The sequence below is a fragment of the Dermacentor variabilis genome, chromosome 4, assembly GCF_050947875.1.
Source record: "Dermacentor variabilis isolate Ectoservices chromosome 4, ASM5094787v1, whole genome shotgun sequence".
Taxonomy (NCBI): Eukaryota; Metazoa; Arthropoda; class Arachnida; order Ixodida; family Ixodidae; genus Dermacentor; species Dermacentor variabilis.
Genome location: NC_134571.1, coordinates 3,188,611 through 3,207,881, shown reverse-complemented (window position 1 = coordinate 3,207,881; position 19,271 = coordinate 3,188,611).

Here is a 19,271-nt window from a genome sequence, read left to right as displayed (position 1 = left end):
AGTGCCTCGCTGCCTATTGTAAATTGCTGTTCTCTTCCGAGACTGTTAAGCATTACTTTAGTTTTCTGCAGATTAATTTTTAAACCCACTCTTCTGATTTGCCTCTCCAGGTCAGTGAGCATGCATTGCAATTGGTCCCCTGAGTCACTAGGCAATGCAATATCATCAGCGAATCGCAAGTTACTAAGGTATTCTCCATTAACTTTTATCCCCAATTCTTCCCAATTCAGGTCTCTGAATACCTCCTGTAAACACGCTGTGAATAGCATTGGAGATATCGTATCTCCCTGCCTGACGCCTTTCTTTATTGGGATTTTGTTGCTTGCTTTATGGAGGACTACGGTGGCTCTGGAGCCGCTATATATATCTTTCAGTATTTTTACATACGGCTCGTCTACACCCTGATTCCGTAATGCCTCCATGACTGCTGAGGTTTCCACAGAATCAAACGCTTTCTCGTAATCAATGAAAGCTATATATAAGGGTTGGTTATATTCCGCACATTTCTCTATCCCCTGATTGATAGTGTGAATGTGATCTATTGTTGAGTAGCCTTTACGGAATCCTGCCTTGTCCTTTGCTTGACAGAAGTCTAAGGTGTTCCTGATTCTATTTGCGATTACCTTAGTAAATAGTTTGTAGGCAACGGACAGTAAGCTGATCGGTCTCTAATTTTTCAAGTCTTTGGCGTCCCCTTTCTTATGGATGAGGATTATGTTAGCGTTCTTCCAAGATTCCGGTACGCTCGAGGTCATGAGGCATTGCGTATACAGGGTGGCCAGTTTCTCTAGAACGAACTGTCCACCATCCTTCAATAAATCTGCTGTTACCTGATCCTCCCCAGCTGCCTTCCCCCTTCGCATATCTCCCAAGGCTTTCTTTACTTCTTCCGGCGTTACCTTTGGGATTTCGAATTCCTCTAGACTATTTTCTCTTCCATTATCGTCGTGGGTGCCACTGGCACTGTATAAATCTCTATAGAACTCCTCAGCCACTTGAACTATCTCATCCATATTAGTAATGATATTGCCGGCTTTGTCTCTTAACGCATACATCTGATTCTAGCCGATTCCTAGTTTCTTCACTGTTTTTAGGCTTCCTCCGTTCCTGAGAGCACGTTCGATTCTATCCATATTATACTTCCTTATGTCAGATGTCTTACGCTTGTTGATTAACTTCGAAAGTTCTGCCAGTTCTATTCTAGCTGTAGGGTTGGATGCTTTCATACATTGGAGTTTCTTGATCAGATCTTTCGTCTCCTGCGATAGTTTGCTGGTATCCTGCCTAACGGAGCTACCACCGACTTCCATTGCACACTCCTTAATGATGCCCACAAGAGTGTCATTCATTGCTTCAACACTAAGGTCATCTTCCTGAGTTAAAGCCGAATACCTGTTCTGTAGCTTGATCTGGAATTCCTCTATTTTCCCTCTTACCGCTAACTCATTAATCGGCTTTTTATGTACCAGTTTCTTCCGTTCCCTCCTCAGGTCTAGGCTAATTCGAGTTCTTACCATTGTGTGGTCACTGCAGCGCAGTGGGGGCAAATTCAGTGGCACATATCCTTGAGCGCTCGGGAACCTGTAACGCGCCTTTCGGGGTCTTCGAGATTGGCCCGTATTGGCAGTGCCTAACGCCTGCTTCACCTCCGCCACGGGTCGGCCCTGCATTGCACTACCATCGGTATGGACTCACGTATGGGGAGCGCTTAACACGATGTCGCCTCCGCCGCGATGAGCCAGGTATTGCACTACCTTCGGGATCGGCGCACGTATAGAGAGCGTCTAATGCCTGCTTCACCTTAGCCGCAGCTGTGCCCAGCATTGCACTACCTTCGAGATGGACCCACTTACGTGGAGCGCTTAACGCCTGCTTCACCACCACTGTGGGTGGGCCCGGTATTGCACTATTCTGGGATTGGCGCACGTATGGCAAGCGCCTAATGCTTGTTTCACCTCCGCTGCGGGTAGGCCCGGTAAAATATGGGGGCTGCTTAACGCCTGCTTCACTTCCGCTGCGGCTCGGCTCAACATTGCAGTATCTTCGGGCCGACCTTGGGAGGAGGTGCAGCACATTGCTTTTAATTTGCGAGCTTTGACTGTCATCAGCTTTCGCTGCCATTCCATCTTCACATAGTCGAATGGTTGTGAATGTTTTTCTTGTCATTTTTACTGAATATAGCGTTGTTGCTAAAGGAACAGAGGAGTGAGATAACCTTGAAGTACTGTCCTGAGAACTAAAGAGACTTCTACAGGCCGCTACTGGTTTGCAAGCAGTACTCCATCACAACATCATTTGTTTAGAAAAGTCCAAATGTTCGCCTTGAGGCGCCAACGCGTCCCCACCATCGAAGTCGTTGTGGACGCCGATGATGGTGAGCAGGTTGTAGGAGGCGACCGTGGGCAGCAGCGCAGAGTAGCAGAGGGTCGCCGTGCGCTCCCGAAACACGAACTCGCCCAGCGAGCCCAGGCCGCCGGTGTGCGCCAGGAGCCAGTACGGCGCCAGCACGCAGAGGACCGCGACGCACAGCAGGGCTCCCATTTCTGAAAGCACAAAGCGAACAAGCCGCATTTCACAGGCTCAATACAAATGGAGCGATCGCGAATCGAATTAGCTGCACTCCCCAGCTCAATATTGCAACACATAACCTTATTTTCCACGCACAAGTGGAATTCATTCAGGCAACCCTTTTAAAGCGGTAGCGTTAAAGGGTCCGTGTCGCAGAAACTACGGCGTCAGCGTCCCGGGCCTAGAGTTGGACGTCGCTTCAGCAAGATTATTTTGGAACCAGGCATCCCCACGCACGCAGGCGCTCCATGTGGCGCAACAAAATTGCTGATATATTTGAATTTCTCAATGTAAAATACGTAGAAAAATCGTGAACTATGAATTAAACATAACCTAACACACATGATAGCGTCGGATTATAATTTGAATGTGCGAAAAAGCAATTCCTTTACGCGAAAGCTCAACCACAAACCCCTTTTTACGCAATAGCGTTTTCAAGCTGCCGTTCAGGTCTGTCTTAATAACAGCGGCGCGACCGCCTCGGTTCCTTGGAAAACATCAAGAAAACTCAGTGCCCTTCCACTCTGTGAAGAAGGATGACCAGCGAAGCTCTGTATGCGGGCCCTTAATTGCAAAGTGCACCTCATCCGCGGGTCGGCCTGGCATTGCGAAATCTTCGGGATTGGCCAACGCATGGGCAGCGCTTAACGCCTGCTTCACCTCCGCCGCGGGTGGGCCCGGCAGTGCACTACCTTACGAATGGACCCACCTATGGGGAGTGCTTAATGCCTGCTTCAACTCTGCCACGGTTCGGCCCGGCAATGCACTATCCTCAAGATCGGCCCACGTGTAGGGAGCGCTTCACGCCTGTTCACCGTTGCCGCGGGTCGGCCTGACATTGCACTAACTTGGGCATAGACACAGGTATGGGGAGAACTTAACGCCTGCTTAACCGCCGCCACTGGTTGGCCCGGTATTCCACTATCTTCGGTATCGGCCGACGTACGGGGAGTGCTTAATGCCTGCTTCACCTCCGCCGCAGGTCTGCCCGGCATTGCACTACCTTAGGGATCGGCCCATGCACCAACACCATCGTGTGTGTCGCTTGCATCGGTGTTCAGCCCGAGTGAGTTCACAATTCTCCTCAGACAATCAGCCACCTGGCTACTTGGCGACGTCGGAGTCCATGCGCATGCGTCTCTGCGCGTCGTAATTTAGCGGGTTATTGGAAACTGGTGCCCCAATTGCGTGGCCGTCAGTGCCTGTGAAGCTGCAGATCATGCTAGTTAGCCTGTGTGCACACGCCATTGCGGCTCCCAAAAATGGTTCTTAGAAGCCCATGTTCCCCTTCTTATAGCCGCACCAACACCGTCGTGTGTCGCTTGCATCGATGTTCAGCCGGTGTCAGTTCATAATCCGATTTAGACTACCAGCCACCTGGCTGCTTGGCGATGTCGTAGTCCGCGCGCATGCGTTTCTGCGCGTCGTAATTTAGTGGGTTATTAGAAACTGGGGCCGCAGTTGCGTGAACGTCACTGCCTGTGAAAGTGCAGGTTATGCAAATTAGCCAGTGTGTACACGCCGCCGCTGCTCCCAAAAATGGTTCTTCGAAGCCCATGTTCCCCTTTTATAGCCGCACCAAGGCCGTCGTATGTGTTGCTTGCATCGATGTTCTGCCGGAGTCAGTTCGCTATCCCACTCAGACAACCAGCCACCTGGCTACTTTGCGATGTCGTAGTCCACGCGCATGCGTCCCTGCGTGTCGTAGTTTAGCGGTTATTGGTAACTCGTGCCGCACTTTCGTGACCGTCAGTGCCTGTGAAGCTGCAGATCACGCTAGTTAGCCTGTGTGCACACGCCATTGCAGCTCCCAAAAATGATCCTTCGAAGCCCATGTTCCTCTTCTTATAGCCGCACCAACACCGTCTTGTGTGTCGCTTGCATCGATGTTCAGCCGGAGTCAGTTCACAATCCCACTCAGACAATCAACCACCTGGCTACCTGGCGATCTCGTAGTCCATGCGCATGTGTTCGTCATCATCATCATCATCAGCCTGGTTACGCCCACTGCAAGGCAAAGGCCTCTCCCATAATTCTCCAACTGCTGCTGTCATGTACTAATTGTCGCCATGTCGTCCCTGCAAACTTCTTAATCTCATCCGCCCACCTAACTTTCTGCCGCCCGGGCCCTTGCTACGCTTCCCTTCCCTCGGAATCCAGTCCGTAACCCTTAATGACCATCGGTTCTCTTCCCTCCTCATTACATGTCCTGCCCATGCCCATTTCTTTTTCTTCATTTCAAATATGATGTCATTCACTCGCGTTTGTTCCCTCACCCAATCTGCCATTTTCTTATCACTTAACGTTACACCCATCATTCTACTTTCCATAGCCCGTTGCGTCGTCCTCAATATAAGTAGAACCCTTTTCGTAAGGCTCCAGGTTTCTGCCGCGTACGTGAGTACTGGTAAGATACAGCTGTTACACACTTTTCTCTTGAGGGATAATGGCAGCCTGCTGTTCATGATCTGAGAATTCCTGCCAAACGCACTCCAGCCCATTCTTATTCTTCTGATTATTTCAGTCTCATGGTCCGGATCCGCGGTCACTACCTACACTAAGTAGATGTATTCCCGTACCACTTTCAGTTCCTCGCTACCTATCGTAAACTGCTGTTCTCTTCTGAAACTGTTAAACATTACATTAGTTTTCTGCAGATTAATTTTTAGACCCACTCTTCTGCTTTGCCTCTCCAGGTCAGTGAGCATGCATTGCAATTAGTCCCCTGAGTTACTAAGCAAGGGAATATCATCAGTGAATCGCTAGTTACTAAGGTATTCTCCATTAACTCTTATCCCCAGTTCTTCCTGCTTCAGGTCTCTGAATACCTCCTCTAAACACGCTGTGAATAGCGTTGGAGAGATCGCATCTCCCTGCCTGACGCCTTTCTTTATTGGGATTTTGTTGCCTTCTTTATGGAGGACTACGGTGGCTGTGGAGACGCTGTATATATCTTTCAGTATTTTTACATATGGCTCGTCTATCCCCCGATTCCGTAATGCCTCCATGACTGCTGAGGTTCGGACTTAATCAAACACTTTTTCGTAATCAATGAAAGCTATATATAAGGTTTGATTATATTCCGCACATTTCTATATCACCTGATTGATAGTGTGGATATGGTCTATTATTGAGTAGCCGTTACGGAATCCTGCCTGGTCCTTTGGTTGACAGAAGTCTAAGGTGTTCCTGATTCTATTTTCGATTACCTTAGTAAATACTTTGTTGGCAACGGAACGCAAGCTGATCGGTCTATAATTTTTCAGGTCTTTGGCGACCCCTTTCTTATGGATTAGGATTATGTTAGTGTTCTTCCAAGATTCCGGTACGCTCGAGGTCATTAGGCATTGTGTATACAGGGTGGCCAGTTTTTCTAGAACAATGTGCCAACCATCCTTCAACAAATCTGCTGTTACCCGATCCTCTCCAGCTGCCTTCCCCCTTTCCATAGCTCCCAAGGCGTTCTTTACTTCTTCCGGCGTTACTTGTGGGATTCCAAATTCCTCTAGACTGTTCTCTCTCACAGTATCTTCGTGGGTGCCACTGGTACTGTATAAATCTCTATAGAACTCCTCAGCCACTTAAACTATCTCATCCATATTAGTAATGATATTGCCGGCTTTGTCTCTTAACGCATACATCCGATTCTTGCCTATTCCTAGCTTCTTCTTCTTCACTGCTTTTAGGCTTCCTCCGTTCCAGAGAGCACGTTCAATTCTATCCATATTATAGTTCCTTATGTCAGCTGTCTTACACTTGTTGATTAACTTCGAAAGGTCTGCCAGTTCTATTCTAGCTGCAGGGTTAGAGGCTTTCATACATTGGCGTTTCTTGATCTGATCTTCAGTCTCCTGCGATAGCTTACTAGTATCCTGCCTAACGGAGTTACCACCGACTTCTATTGCACACTCCTTTATTATGCCCATAACATTGTCGCTCATTGCTTGAACACTAAGATCCTCTTCCTGAGTTAAAGCCGAATACCTGTTCTGTAGCTTGATCAGGAATTCCTCTAGTTTCCCTCTTACCGATAACTCATTGATCGGCTTCTTATGTACCAGTTTCTTCTGTTCCCTCCTCAAGCCTAGGCTAATTCGGGTTCTTACGATCCTATGGTCACTGCAGCGCACCTTGCCGAGCACGTCCACATATTGTATGATGCCAGGGTTAGCGCAGAGTATGAAGTCTATTTCATTTCTAGTCTCGCCATTCGGGCTCCTCCACATCTACTTTCGGCTATCCCGCTTGCGGAAGAAGGTATTCATTATCCGCATATTATTCTGTTCTGCAAACTATACTACTAATTCTCCCCTGCTATTCCTAGAGCCTATGCCATATGCCCCACTGACTTGTCTCCAGCTTGCTTCTTGCCTACCTTGGCATTGAAGTCGGCCATCAGTATAGTGTATTTTGTTTTGACTTTTCCCATCGCCGATTTCACGTCCTTATAGAAGATGTCGACTTCCTGGTCTTCATGACTGGATGCAGGAGCGTGGGCCTGTACGACCTTCAATTTGTACCTCTTATTAAGTTTCACAACAAGACCTGCCACTCTCTTGTTAATGCTATAGAATTCCTGGATGTTGCCAGTTATATCCTTATTAATCAGGAATCCGACTCTTAGTTCTCGTCTCTCCGCTAAGGCCCGGTAGCACAGGACGTGCCCGCTTTTTAGCACTGTATATGCTTCTTTTGTCCTCCTAACCTTACTGACCCTTACTATATCCCGTTTATTACCCTCCAATTTCTCCAATAACACTGCTAGACTTGCCTCCCTAGATAACGTTCTAACGTTGAACGGCACGCGTGCCTGCGTGTTGTAATTTAACGGGTTATTCCAAACTAGTGCTGCTGTTGCGTCACGGTCAGTGACTGTGAAGGTGCAGGTTATGCAAGTTAGCCAGTGTGCACACGCTGCCCTTGCTCCCAAAAATTGTTCTTCGAAGCCCATGTGGGAGCAGCGGCGGCATGTGCACACCGTCTTATTTGCATAATCTTCACCTTCACAGGCACTGACGATCACGCAACTGCAGCACTAGTTTCCAATAACCCGCTAAATTACGATACGCAGGGACGCATGCGCATGAACTACGACATCACCAAGTATCCGGCTGGCTGGTTTTCTGAGTGGGATTTTTTAATGACTCTGGTGGAACGTCAATGCAAGTTACACAACGACGGTGTTGGTGCGGCTATAGGAAGGGGAACATGGGCTTCGAAGAACCATTTTTGGGAGCAGCGGCGGCATGTGCACACTGTCTAATTTGCATAATCTCCACCTTCACAGGCACTGACGGTCACGCAACAGCAGCACTAGCTTCCAATAACCCGCTAAATTACGACGTGCAGGGACGAATGCGCATGGACTACGACATCGCCGAGTAGCCATTGGCTGGTCGTCTGAGTGGGATTGTGAACTGACTCCGGCTCCTTTGCTGTTTTTAATATATATAAATTATTTAATAAGTGTCATTCCACTGTCAGTGTCAATAAGATTCTTCGCAGAGGACTGTGCTGTATATAAAGAAATAGCATCAATAGCAGGCCATCAATTGCTCCAAGAATCCTTGCTCAAAATATCTCACTTGTGTGAAAAATGGAATATGTATTTAAACATTGATAGGAGTGGGGTTCTCCGAGTTACGCGAAAAAAATATATGTTAGTTGTTACCAATATTGCCTCCACAACGGTCACAGTATCGAGGTCTCACAATATAAATATCTAGGAATAACTCTTAACAACCGATTAACTTGGAACACTCATATCTGCGAGATCTGTGCTACTGCATTCTCGAAGCTCTGTTTCTTGATACCAAAATTAGAGCATACTCCTAGCCATATTAAGCTCTTGGCTTATATAACTACCATTAGATCCAAACCTAAATACTCGTCCGTAATTGGGGACCTGCGCACTAAGAAAGACATCTATCAATTAGACCTCGTTCAGAGGAAGGCAGTAAGTTTCATTTTTCATAAATGCAGATGGTCGGACTCCCCAACACAGCTTATGAAGGACAATAATATCCCGTTGCTTACTGCAAGTAGAAAAGTGACCCGCATTTCTTTCCTTCACACAATTTTGACAAGAAAGCCTGGCATTGCTCCCCCGTCATTCCTCGTGCTCTCGACCACGCGAAGGACCCGCCATAATGGGGAACCCTCATTATAGCCTATTTTTGCTAAAACAAACTCATTTATACACAGTTTCTTCCCTCAAACAATAGCTGATTAGAACGCGCTTCCTGAATCGCTTTTTCGCACTCCTTACGGTGAACAGGCCCTTCAAACTTTGTTTCTTCAGTAGAAAGGAAACAATTTTCTTATGAAGAATTTCAATATTGCTTGCTTTCTGTTTCTGCTCTGTCACCTTTAATTTTTTATACTGTTGTATGTCACATGCAATGTAATTTTCTCGCATGTACGTGCTGTTATGATTTCTGTTTTTATGCCCCTCCTGCTTGGACCAATCTGGCCGGAAGTATTGTGAAATAAATAAAAATAAACGACATATCCTAGACGAAGATGGAAACAGACTGGAAGGGGGAGCGGTATTAAATTGCATCCGAAAAATAACAGCCGAATCTTTCCAAGGCATGAGGAGGTTGCATTGGAGGAAAAAGAAAGAGCATGAAAGAGAGCCACATGGAAAAGGACCTGGTGCTAACATATTTCAACTGGACGAAAGCCGAAGAGAAAATTCCTAAGCGCACAGCCACAGGGCTCGAGGAGGTTCCGGTTAGGCTCATTAATGAACTAGGACCAAAAAGTAAGAAACCTCTGGTGAAATCAGTGGAAAAAAACTTTAAAAGGTATTCGAATGCCAGACCGTTGGCGACAAAGTTGAATCGATTTAATTTATAGATGTAAGGCGGAGAAAGATAGAATTCACTCATATGGACCGTTGACTATTACATCGGTAATACACAGGCTAGCAATGCAGGCAATCAAAATAAAGCTGCATGCATGGGCAGAGAATAATGGCATTTTGGGATAACTTCAGAATGCTTCAGAATAAGTAGGCGTTTGAATGATAACTTATTTGTTCTTACTCTGTGTATTGAAATATCAAGTGTAGAAAGCCGACCGTTATATGTGGCCTTTTTAGACGTTACAGGAGCGTATGACAACGTAGACCGCAACAATTTGTGCGATATTCCGGAAGCGATAGGCTTAGGTGACGATTGTCTACAGCTTTTGAGAGAGATTTACCTAAAAAATACTGTTTGCGTTGCATGACAAGGTATGATGAGCGATGAGAATGTTGATATTAACAAGGGACTGAGGCAGGGGTGGCCTTCATTTCCACTGCTGTTTATGATGTACATGGGGAGGATGGAGAGGGTGCTAGAAGGAACTAACATCGGGCTTAATCTCTCATACAAACAGGCGGGTACAGTAGTAGAGCAGCAGCTTCCAGGTTTACTTTATGCGGACGACATTGTGTTGCCAGCTAACAAGCAAAGTGATTTGCAACGTCTGGCTAATACCTGTGGACAGGAAGGCGAGAATTTAGGTTTTAAATTTAGTGTTCGAAAATCAGGTGTTATGGCATTCAATGAAAACAGTGAACACACAGTGGAAATACAGGGCCGAAACATTCCCGGGTTAAATAACATAAATACCTTGGTATATGGATAAACGAAGGCAATAGATATATGGAAAAGCAGTAAAAAACAATAACAGTAAAGGGGAAGAGAAATGCAGCCATAATGAAGCACAGAGCGCTCGCTATCAGGATACAATAGGTTCGAGGTTCTCCGGGGTTGTGGAAAGGTGTAATGGTTCCAGGACTTACTTTTGGAAATGCGGTTGTTTGCTTGAAATCAAGGGTACAATCAGGACTCGATGGGAACCGATGGTTCAGTGTGACGCCTCGCATTGGGCGCTCACGGGAAGGCTACAAATGAAGCTATACAGGCTGATATGGGCTGGATTAGTTTGGAAGTGAGGGAAGCTCACAGTAAAATTGATTATGAAGAGCGACTGAGGAATATGGAAGAAAGTAAATGGGCTGGGATAGTGTTGAGGAATCTGTACAGGAAAAACATTGATTCACAGTGGAGGAAAAGAACTGGAAAGCTTACCAGCAAGTATGCGGCCTGTAGGGTGAGCAACACAGCAACAAAGAACGTCAAGTGGAAAGTCAGAGAGGCTGAAAAAATCTCATGAGGACCCGCCGTGGTTGCTTAATCGCTATCGTGTTGGACTGCTAAGCACGAGGTGGCGGGATCGAATCCCGGACACAGCGGCCGCATTTCGATGGGGGCGAAATGCGAAAACACCCATGTACATAGATTTAGGTGCACGTTAAAGAAGCCCAGGTGGTCGAAATTTCCGGAGCCCCCACTACGGCGTGCCTCATAATTAGAAAGCGCTTTTGGCACGCAAAACCCCATAATTTAATTTTTAAAATGTCATGGGTTGCGGCAATGAAAAATAAACCTGTCATGAGTAACTACTTAAAAGGAAAAAACTAAATCAGGAAACAAACAATGTATGATAACTCAAATGGAAGCTCATTACTTTTCGAAGCGAGATCAGGATGCCTTAGAACACGCACCTATAAGCGAGATATAAGAAGGAAGAAGAAGCATGTGCTTGCTGCGCTAAAGCTAGGGAAACGATGGAGCCTGTTTATTAGAATGTGAAGACATCTACCCAATAGTCGGTTTAGGCCCCCCTGGCCTCCTACAAGACCTTGGGTTCAGCGAGAGCAGGGGAAAAGTAAACGCCCGCAATAGAGATTAGTAAGAATAGATTCGAAGATTAGTGGAAGAAAAGTAGGGAAACGACAAAAAACGGAGACATGCAAAAGCAAAGTTCACAATAGTGTGTCAGGAAATTTGGTTGTTGGAGTTCATCGCGGGTTTTTCTTTCTTTTTTTTTCTTTTTTAACCTAGGTAGGACATTAGGCAGTATAAGAGCAAGAGCTTGATGGCGCAACCTACCGCCCTGTTCCAAAGGGGACGCTCATAACATCCATCCATCCATCGGAAAAGTCCATTGATAATTTCAAAGTACCGCCACTCTTTGAACTCTGCCGCCGCATCGCGGCCTCCTCGCCCCTTGCGCGTCCCTCCCACCAGAAGCGGTCTTGCTCGTGTTTTTCTCATTCATATGCGCCATTTTTCCGCTCACCTAGGCTCTCTCGGCGCTTTAGCTCAGCGTTGCGAACGTTGTACGCTGTTTCTGTTTTCTATACTAGCACTATGCCGTGCTGTTGGGCATATAACTGCAGCAAGAAGCCGGAAGTTCGTTATGCAGCTTTCTTGATACCACAAGGAAAGGGTGATGGCTTGCGCAGGAAGCAGTCGCTGCTTAACATTGGCCGAAAGAACTTTGTTCCGATAACAAACAGTGTTGTTTGTGAGGTGAAGCGTCTTATTGCTCGTATTAAACCATCCTCTAATGCTGCTTTTTTTTTCTTCGGGCCTGCTCGCCAGAGTTTTTACTGCGACAGTGTGTACGTTTGCCTAATATTCTGCTGGTACTCCATCACCTCACACGCCACCAATGTTTGTTATTCAGCCGGAAATGCAGCACTATAGATTCTGCTTTCTGCTGTGAACATTCATGTGCGAAGATGCAACCCCTCGATCGCGCTTTTCGCGATTGTTAGGATCCGTTGCTTGTTTTACCGAAAATTGAAATGGCGGCTTCCAGAGGAGCTATTATCTTCAGCTGACGTCGATGTGTTCGCCGGTCATTCAATGAATGCAAGCCCTGAAAAAATTAGTGGCAAGTGTACCCATGGTATTGCAGGCGATGAGCGCTAGGTACTCCACATTGCGTTTCTCTTTCTTTGAAGTTTTAAGGCGAAAGCCTTTAGAACTGTGTTTCAAGGTCACGTTGTTAACAGAAAATATCACGTGATCCAGGAGAGCCAGAAACGACCCAAAGCATGTCCGTCCAGCCGTGTGTAAGAGATTTGCAAAGTGTATCAGATTCACCGCGTATAAGATTAGCCAAGTTAATTAATGAATCTTTAGTGATTGAATTAAGGTCATTGGAAGGGATTTAGGTTGATTAAGGTGCATTAAGGAGGATTAATGAAGTCGAGGTTTTGACGGAAGCCCGTCTGGTCGGGAGGCATCATGAAGAAGGGTAAAAAGAAGGACACCGACCACTGAATGAATACAAGAAAAGACGTTTCGGCTCCCCTGACGGGAGCCGAAACGATTGTGAACAAGGCTCCCGTCAGGGGAGCCGAAACGTCTTTTGTTGTATTCATTCAGTGGTCGGTGTCCTTCTTTTTACCCTTCTTCATTAAGGAGGATTCAGGTAGAGTCAGGGCATGAACAAGGATTAAAGAGGATTGTGGTGGATGAAGGAAGATTAAGGTTGATTAGGGTGGATTAAGGTAAATTAGGCTTGATAAAAGAGAATTAGGACCGATTAGGGTGGATTAATGAGAATCACGGTGGGTTAACGAGATTAAGGCGGATTAGGGTGGAGGAGGAGGATTAAGGTGCATAAACAAGGATTAAGGCGTATTAAAGAGGATTAAGGTGGATGAAGATGATTAATGTCGCTTAGGGTGGATTAAGTTGAATTAGGGTTGATGAAGGAGGACTAGGACTGCTTAAGCTGGATTAAGGAGGATTAAGGTGGATTAGTGTTGATGAAAGTGGATTAAGGCGACTTACAGTAGGCTTCAAAAGGCTTTCGCATTCGCGTCTCTTAGGCGACACCTAAGGACAGCTTGCATTCTTGGAATTAGCTTTCAACTGCGCTTCCACGCACGCATGAGTGGGCGACGATTATTATTTGGATTCCTTAAGGATACGGGCAATGTGCAGGGATTGACCTCATGATCACGCACGCTTGTTGTTGACGTCTAGGCGGAGGCCGGGAATCTTCACTTTATTAGCGAATGTTTCAAAAGTGCCTTTCTGCGGTTTTGTTCTGTGGGTAAGCTTCTTCCATTGATTTAACACAAGCAGGAATCATCACGAGCCGGTTACGAAAGTTGAGCAATCAATCATGATCCTGCTCATGGTCTAGTAATGCAGAAAATATTCTGCAGGCAATAATGTTTAGCAGTGCAACGTATTTTACCTTAATCACCTTCATCGACCTTAATCCTCCTTAATCACCATAATCCTCCTTCATCCACCTTAATTCTCCTTCATCCATCTTACTCCGCCTTAATCCACCTTAATTATTTTTAACGCACATTAATCCTCCTTAACCCAACTTAATAACTAATCAATGATTAATTAATTTTGCTATTCAGTAATCATCCCTTATATACGACTGGACATGCTTTGGTTCGCTTCCGGCCTTCCTTTGGTCGCGTGATATTTTCTATACCTCACAACGCGACCATGAAACATATATCCAAGGCTTTCGCTCAATAAGCCACACGCAGAGCGATGTGCAAAAAGCAATACTAAATCAGATGCACATAGCAAAGCATCTCATCATGTGGCAGAAACATTTGCTATAGTATAGAACTCGCCTCAAAGCTCCTTTTACATCAGTGTGCCCCGTTCATATGGATTTAAGAAAAGGCCAACCTCCTGATAAACGTTGCCGAATGCTGCGGCTCGTCCGCGGGAGCCCAGGAGAAAAAGCGTGCCGTGCGCCGCGCGCACAGCCGGCGAGCGAGGAGAATCGAGCAGAAGAGCACCGCGGGGAGGAGAGTGTCGCTACTTTCAAATTATCAATGGGCTTTAAGGAGCGGGGCACCGCCGTTATGGGAGCAGACGAATCAGAGCCTGCGCTGGATGATCGGGGAGGAGAGGGGTATAGGAACAGGTGTTGCACCGGTGCGCGCCCTTTTGCCTCATGGATTCCGCTCGGCCCCTGCGGCAGCGCCGACGTCGCGCCAATCCCGAGCTTCGAGAGCGAGAACCGCAAGCAAACCGCCAGTAGAGGGGTGCCGCTACCGCCGATGATCGACAACAGCAAGCGCAAGCCAAGCGCCGGTGGAGGCAAGGCAACCCCCAACTTCGAGATAGGAGGCCGAGCAGAGACGTCGACGGAGTGAGATTCCTGTCACGAAGCGTGCCGATGGATGGTTCAAGAAAGAATTACTTGACCGTGAGTGCGGCCACAGCTGCAAGGTGTGATACACTGCGGTTTGATCACAACTCTTCGCAACTGAAGAGTGTGCGCAATCCGGAACCGAAGCTTGAATCTAGCAAGACGATGAAAACGACTTCCGTGAAAAGTGCGCTAAACGAGAGTACATAATTGAGAAAACGACCACCAGGTTCGCTGTTTTGGCAGCTTTCACTGCGAGGAACTGGCTTGACCTTAAAGGGACACTAAAGCGAAATAACAAATCAGTTTAGACTAAAGCAGCATTGTTTGAGAACCCTGCAGGCAGTCATTTAAAAAAAATAGTGTGATTATTAGATGAGAAAATGAAGGTCCAAGTACCAGTATTTAAATTTTGCGCCTGAACCTCAGAGCCGGTACGTCAGCGTGACGTCAGGAATTCCAAAGCATGTTTTCACATTTGGGCCATGTTGGCTGAGTAAAGGTTTCCGAAACTTGCCATGTTTGATATTTGGTTCCTTTAGAACACAATGTAGTCAATCTGTACCGCTATATATATATTTAGTAGGCGCTAGAACATGCCATCAAAATCCAAGACGTCACAGCCCCCAGGTGCGGGAACTCAAGTAGGCGTCGCCACCCGTATTTCGTTCTTGCGCTTTTTCTGGCTAACCAAACGCCTTATCGTTGTAAGAGTGGTGTTGTAGAACGGTAATTTACTGATGCAGAAGAAATCATTTTTCACTTTAAAGTTTCTTTGCCTCTTCCTTCGACTTTCCCTCTGCTGCGGCCGCTGCTGTACGGCACGCCGCCAACGCCGGCCGCGTCGGGACGTGGTCGAGACGTGTCTACGTCACAAAAGCATGAAAGGCGCGCGCTGTCGGTGTTTTGTTTCATGACATTGGTTTATGAGCTGTCACTCTGTCATTTTTGCTGCAGCTTACACATGTCTCTCCTAATTGCGAATATTTGCTTCGATATGTTTTTGTGCTTAGGCAAAACAGCTCGAGCCTCTAATACCGAGGCCTTCCCTTCTTGTTAACACACAATTTTTCCTTTCAATTTCTTTTTTCTCAGTCTTGTAAATCTCCATGGTGTTTTTCGTTTCTATTATTTGCATTTAATTCACTATCTCTGTTTTTCTCACTTTCTTTCTGATTACTCCAGCTTTTCTATCGACACTTTCAATTACCCTGTACCGGCAGTTTTCTTGACCTCTTCCTGCATTCAGTGTCTACACTGTTTAGGTACAGACACTTGCGCACTTTAGCCGCTCATTTATTTCGATCCATGTTCCTAAGTCTTTCTCCCAAACTAATTTTGCTCTGCGCATCTGTGACTACAAAGAAGCCGAACCCATATGCCCTTGCACTGCCTCATTTGTGGTTTCACCATGGGCTCCCAAAGCCAACGGGCGCAGCAATTTTTGATTAACTTCGAACCCCGACAATGTATGCGATTTTAGGCACCGAATGGCATTTGCGAACATCAGCGCTGGCACCATGAGTCCTTTCCGGATTCCCCGACCATCCCATTCTCATTGTATCAATATTGCTGCATTTCGCTTCCCCTTCCGTTTTCATTTCGATGTGGATCCGTAGCAGCAACTTCTTGTGCGGCCGGCGCTCAAGTGACGTTAGTCGGAACAGCAGAGCAAAGGATGATTCGCCTTGAAGCCCCCGGAGAAGTTGCCATAGAAAAAGAAAGTACACAGATGCAACGCACTGTCGTAGAATCGTAGTCTATCTGAAACGAGGCTTTCACGAAGCGGTTAATCAAATGCCCTGAATTCCCCTCCTGCGTCTTTAACGGAAAGAGCGAGCGCGCGTGCTCAGCCGTGCTGCTTAAATCTCCTCAAAAGAGCCGGTTGGCGCTGGCACAGCAGAAGTAAACGTGCAATTGTGACTTAATGGTTGGAGCTGCTGCGGTGTAGAACCGAGGTTCGCAAACACAACCGGTCAAGTTGTTCAATTTTTTAAAGCGAAGCTTTCTTTGCCTCTTCCTTCGACTTTCCCTCTGCTGCTGCTGTCGGGCATGCCGCTAACGCCGGCCACGTCAGGACGTAGTTGAGGCGCACGGCGCTAATGCCGGCCGCGTCGAGACGTGGTCGACACGTGTTCATGTCACCAAAAATCGGCAGTGGCTTAAGTCGGGATATACGTTGCGAGAGCTAAGGCATAGCATGGTTAGCATTGGTTAGTCTTGATTGAAAGTCCAGGTTAGTCTGGTTGTCTCACTATGTTGCAGCGTTTAGCCAGGCCGCCTCAACTGTGGTTGCGGCGCGCGCGAGCTCACCTTTTTAATCCTCCGACATGTTATCAGGCATGCGACGCAGCTGGCGAAGCGAGCGGACGCGAGCGCAACGACGAGAAACGAGGTGTGACGTCATACCAAACGGCGGCGGCGAAAAGGCGTGGCGCTGCCAGCGGCGGAACACCTCTGGCTCGGTGCTACTAGTGGCGCATGCGCAGTAGTGACTAGGGCGCGAGAGAGAGAGAAATATCCGCCGCGAGGCGCGCGTTGTGAGGTCATGTGCCTCCTCGAAGCACCGCCACGACGAAATCGCAAGTTCGCGGCCAGTAAAGCTTTCGCTTTAGAAACATAAAAAACATGCATTTATTTGTTTTTATTAATTACATTTGTTTATGAGCTGTCATTCTCAAAATTTCGAGCAATAACTTTGTAAAGAACGTAAGACAAGGTATGCCCCACGTGGAGGGCCTGCGCGGTTGTGGTTCAGATTGACTATTCGCCAAGCGACGCCCGCGGCGTCGACACCGGCTTGTCTGCGAGACTGGGCCCTTAACGCTGGCGCCTTAGTACACGACAGAAGTGTGGCACAAAGCAAAGACGACCAGAGAACCTCGTTGTCAAGATTTACGCCGCGTCGCATCTGCACCATGCCCTCTGGACGCCTAGCTAGGTGTGACCCCTCACAAATGCTGTGCAGGAGCTGCCGCGCTTGTCTCCGTGCTGAGCCGCAACAGGGAGGAGACAGCATAGGGAGGAGATGGGGGGATGTTAGCGAGGGAATAGAGAGAAAGAGGAGGCAGTTTTGTGAACTACAACGCTACGACCCCGAATGGCGTCGAAGCGTGCGCATAGTGCCAATGAGACAAAGGCCCGCATAAAGCGTCGAGCGAAGCAAGAACACAAGTGGAGCAGGTAAAATAACCTTTCACATTCCGTCATGACTTTCGTATGGTGTCAATATATCACCGCCAAATAACGTCAACAAACGCAAACAGCAGACAAAGCTTCGCTTACATCGATTCTCACAGTGCGTGGGATCTGGGGGGATATTCTGTAAGAGTCTAACTAGTGGACTATCCATTTCGGTGGCTGCTCATTGGCTAGGGCCGCTCGTCTCCTCCTCCCTCGTACAGCTGCATCCAATCAGGAGCGGCCGAAATGGACAGTCCACTAGGTAGACTCTTACAGAATACCCCCCCCCCCCCCCCTGCATATCTTTTTAAGCATTGGCTATTCGGCAAGACAGCAGAAGCGCCCAGCAGGCGCGTTCAGAAAAATCCGAAAGAACGCGCCAACAAATATTGGTTTTTAAAAGAACCACAACGAGAATACCTACCAGATGTGAAGAGGCACGTGACCAGCATAGTGAGCAGAGTCTGCAGGACGCTGTGCACAGCAAAAACTGCGAACAGGAGCGTCACGTCGGTGCGGTCAAAGAAGGGGACGCCTGCCTTGGCTTGCTTCTGGAAGGCAGCGCAGTACACGCAGATGGCGCTGTGACCCAGGCAGAAGCACAGGGTGCAAACGAACTGACCCGTCCAGTAGAAACAGTCGGGCAGACCCATCAGGCGCTCGTATTCCTGCAGTGAGCGCTGCACCTTCAGGACTCACCTCTAAACCTCGCCGCCCCTCTTGCATAATATTGACACGTGCACTCATTTATCTTGTTAAACAAATGTTAAACGTTATTCAAGGTATGTGTACGCATGGTAGCGAAGGATTTCGTACGTCCTGCAGTTGCGGCTTCGATGGATGGATGGATGCTATGAGCGTCCGCTTTGGAATGGGGCGGTAGCTTGCGCCACCAAGGTCTTACTATTATAGTACCTACACTGTAAAAAAATACCGTCATTATGCGGAAGAATTGTAGGTAAAAATACGAAAAGTATGTCGTCTTTCAAAAATTCGGCAAAAGCTTCCGTTAATATAGCAAATCCTGCCCGTTTTAATTTTTACGGACATTTCACTGTATAAACACAGTGGCTACACTGGTTTGCACGAAACAGACAGAATTCCGCATTTTTGTTATGCGAACATCCGTATTTTCGTGAGGAAAGCTATACACGCTGTCTGAATGTGTGCTTGCATTCACAAAGTTTCATCGAACAATATTTTATTGAACACGCAAACTCTAGGCATTATGAAGATACGTGCAAAATGTGAGAGCTATAACCTTCTATCAAAAGGTGCAATAACAATAAATATATACGTACGCATCCTCTATTCCGGTCGTAGTTTACCGCGCATACGGGCCTTGTAACGCTGATCATAAGCACAAATATATGCGTGTGTTTGCAATGTTCTCAAATTAAGCAATTTGTATTCAGTAATACAGCATATGTTTAAGCGAACGAAGAGCCGTTGGCATACGCGCCAATATAAACAAACTTGCGGCACTCAGATGATGCTGCACCGGGAATTACATTGTTGCTCTACGCCAAAAG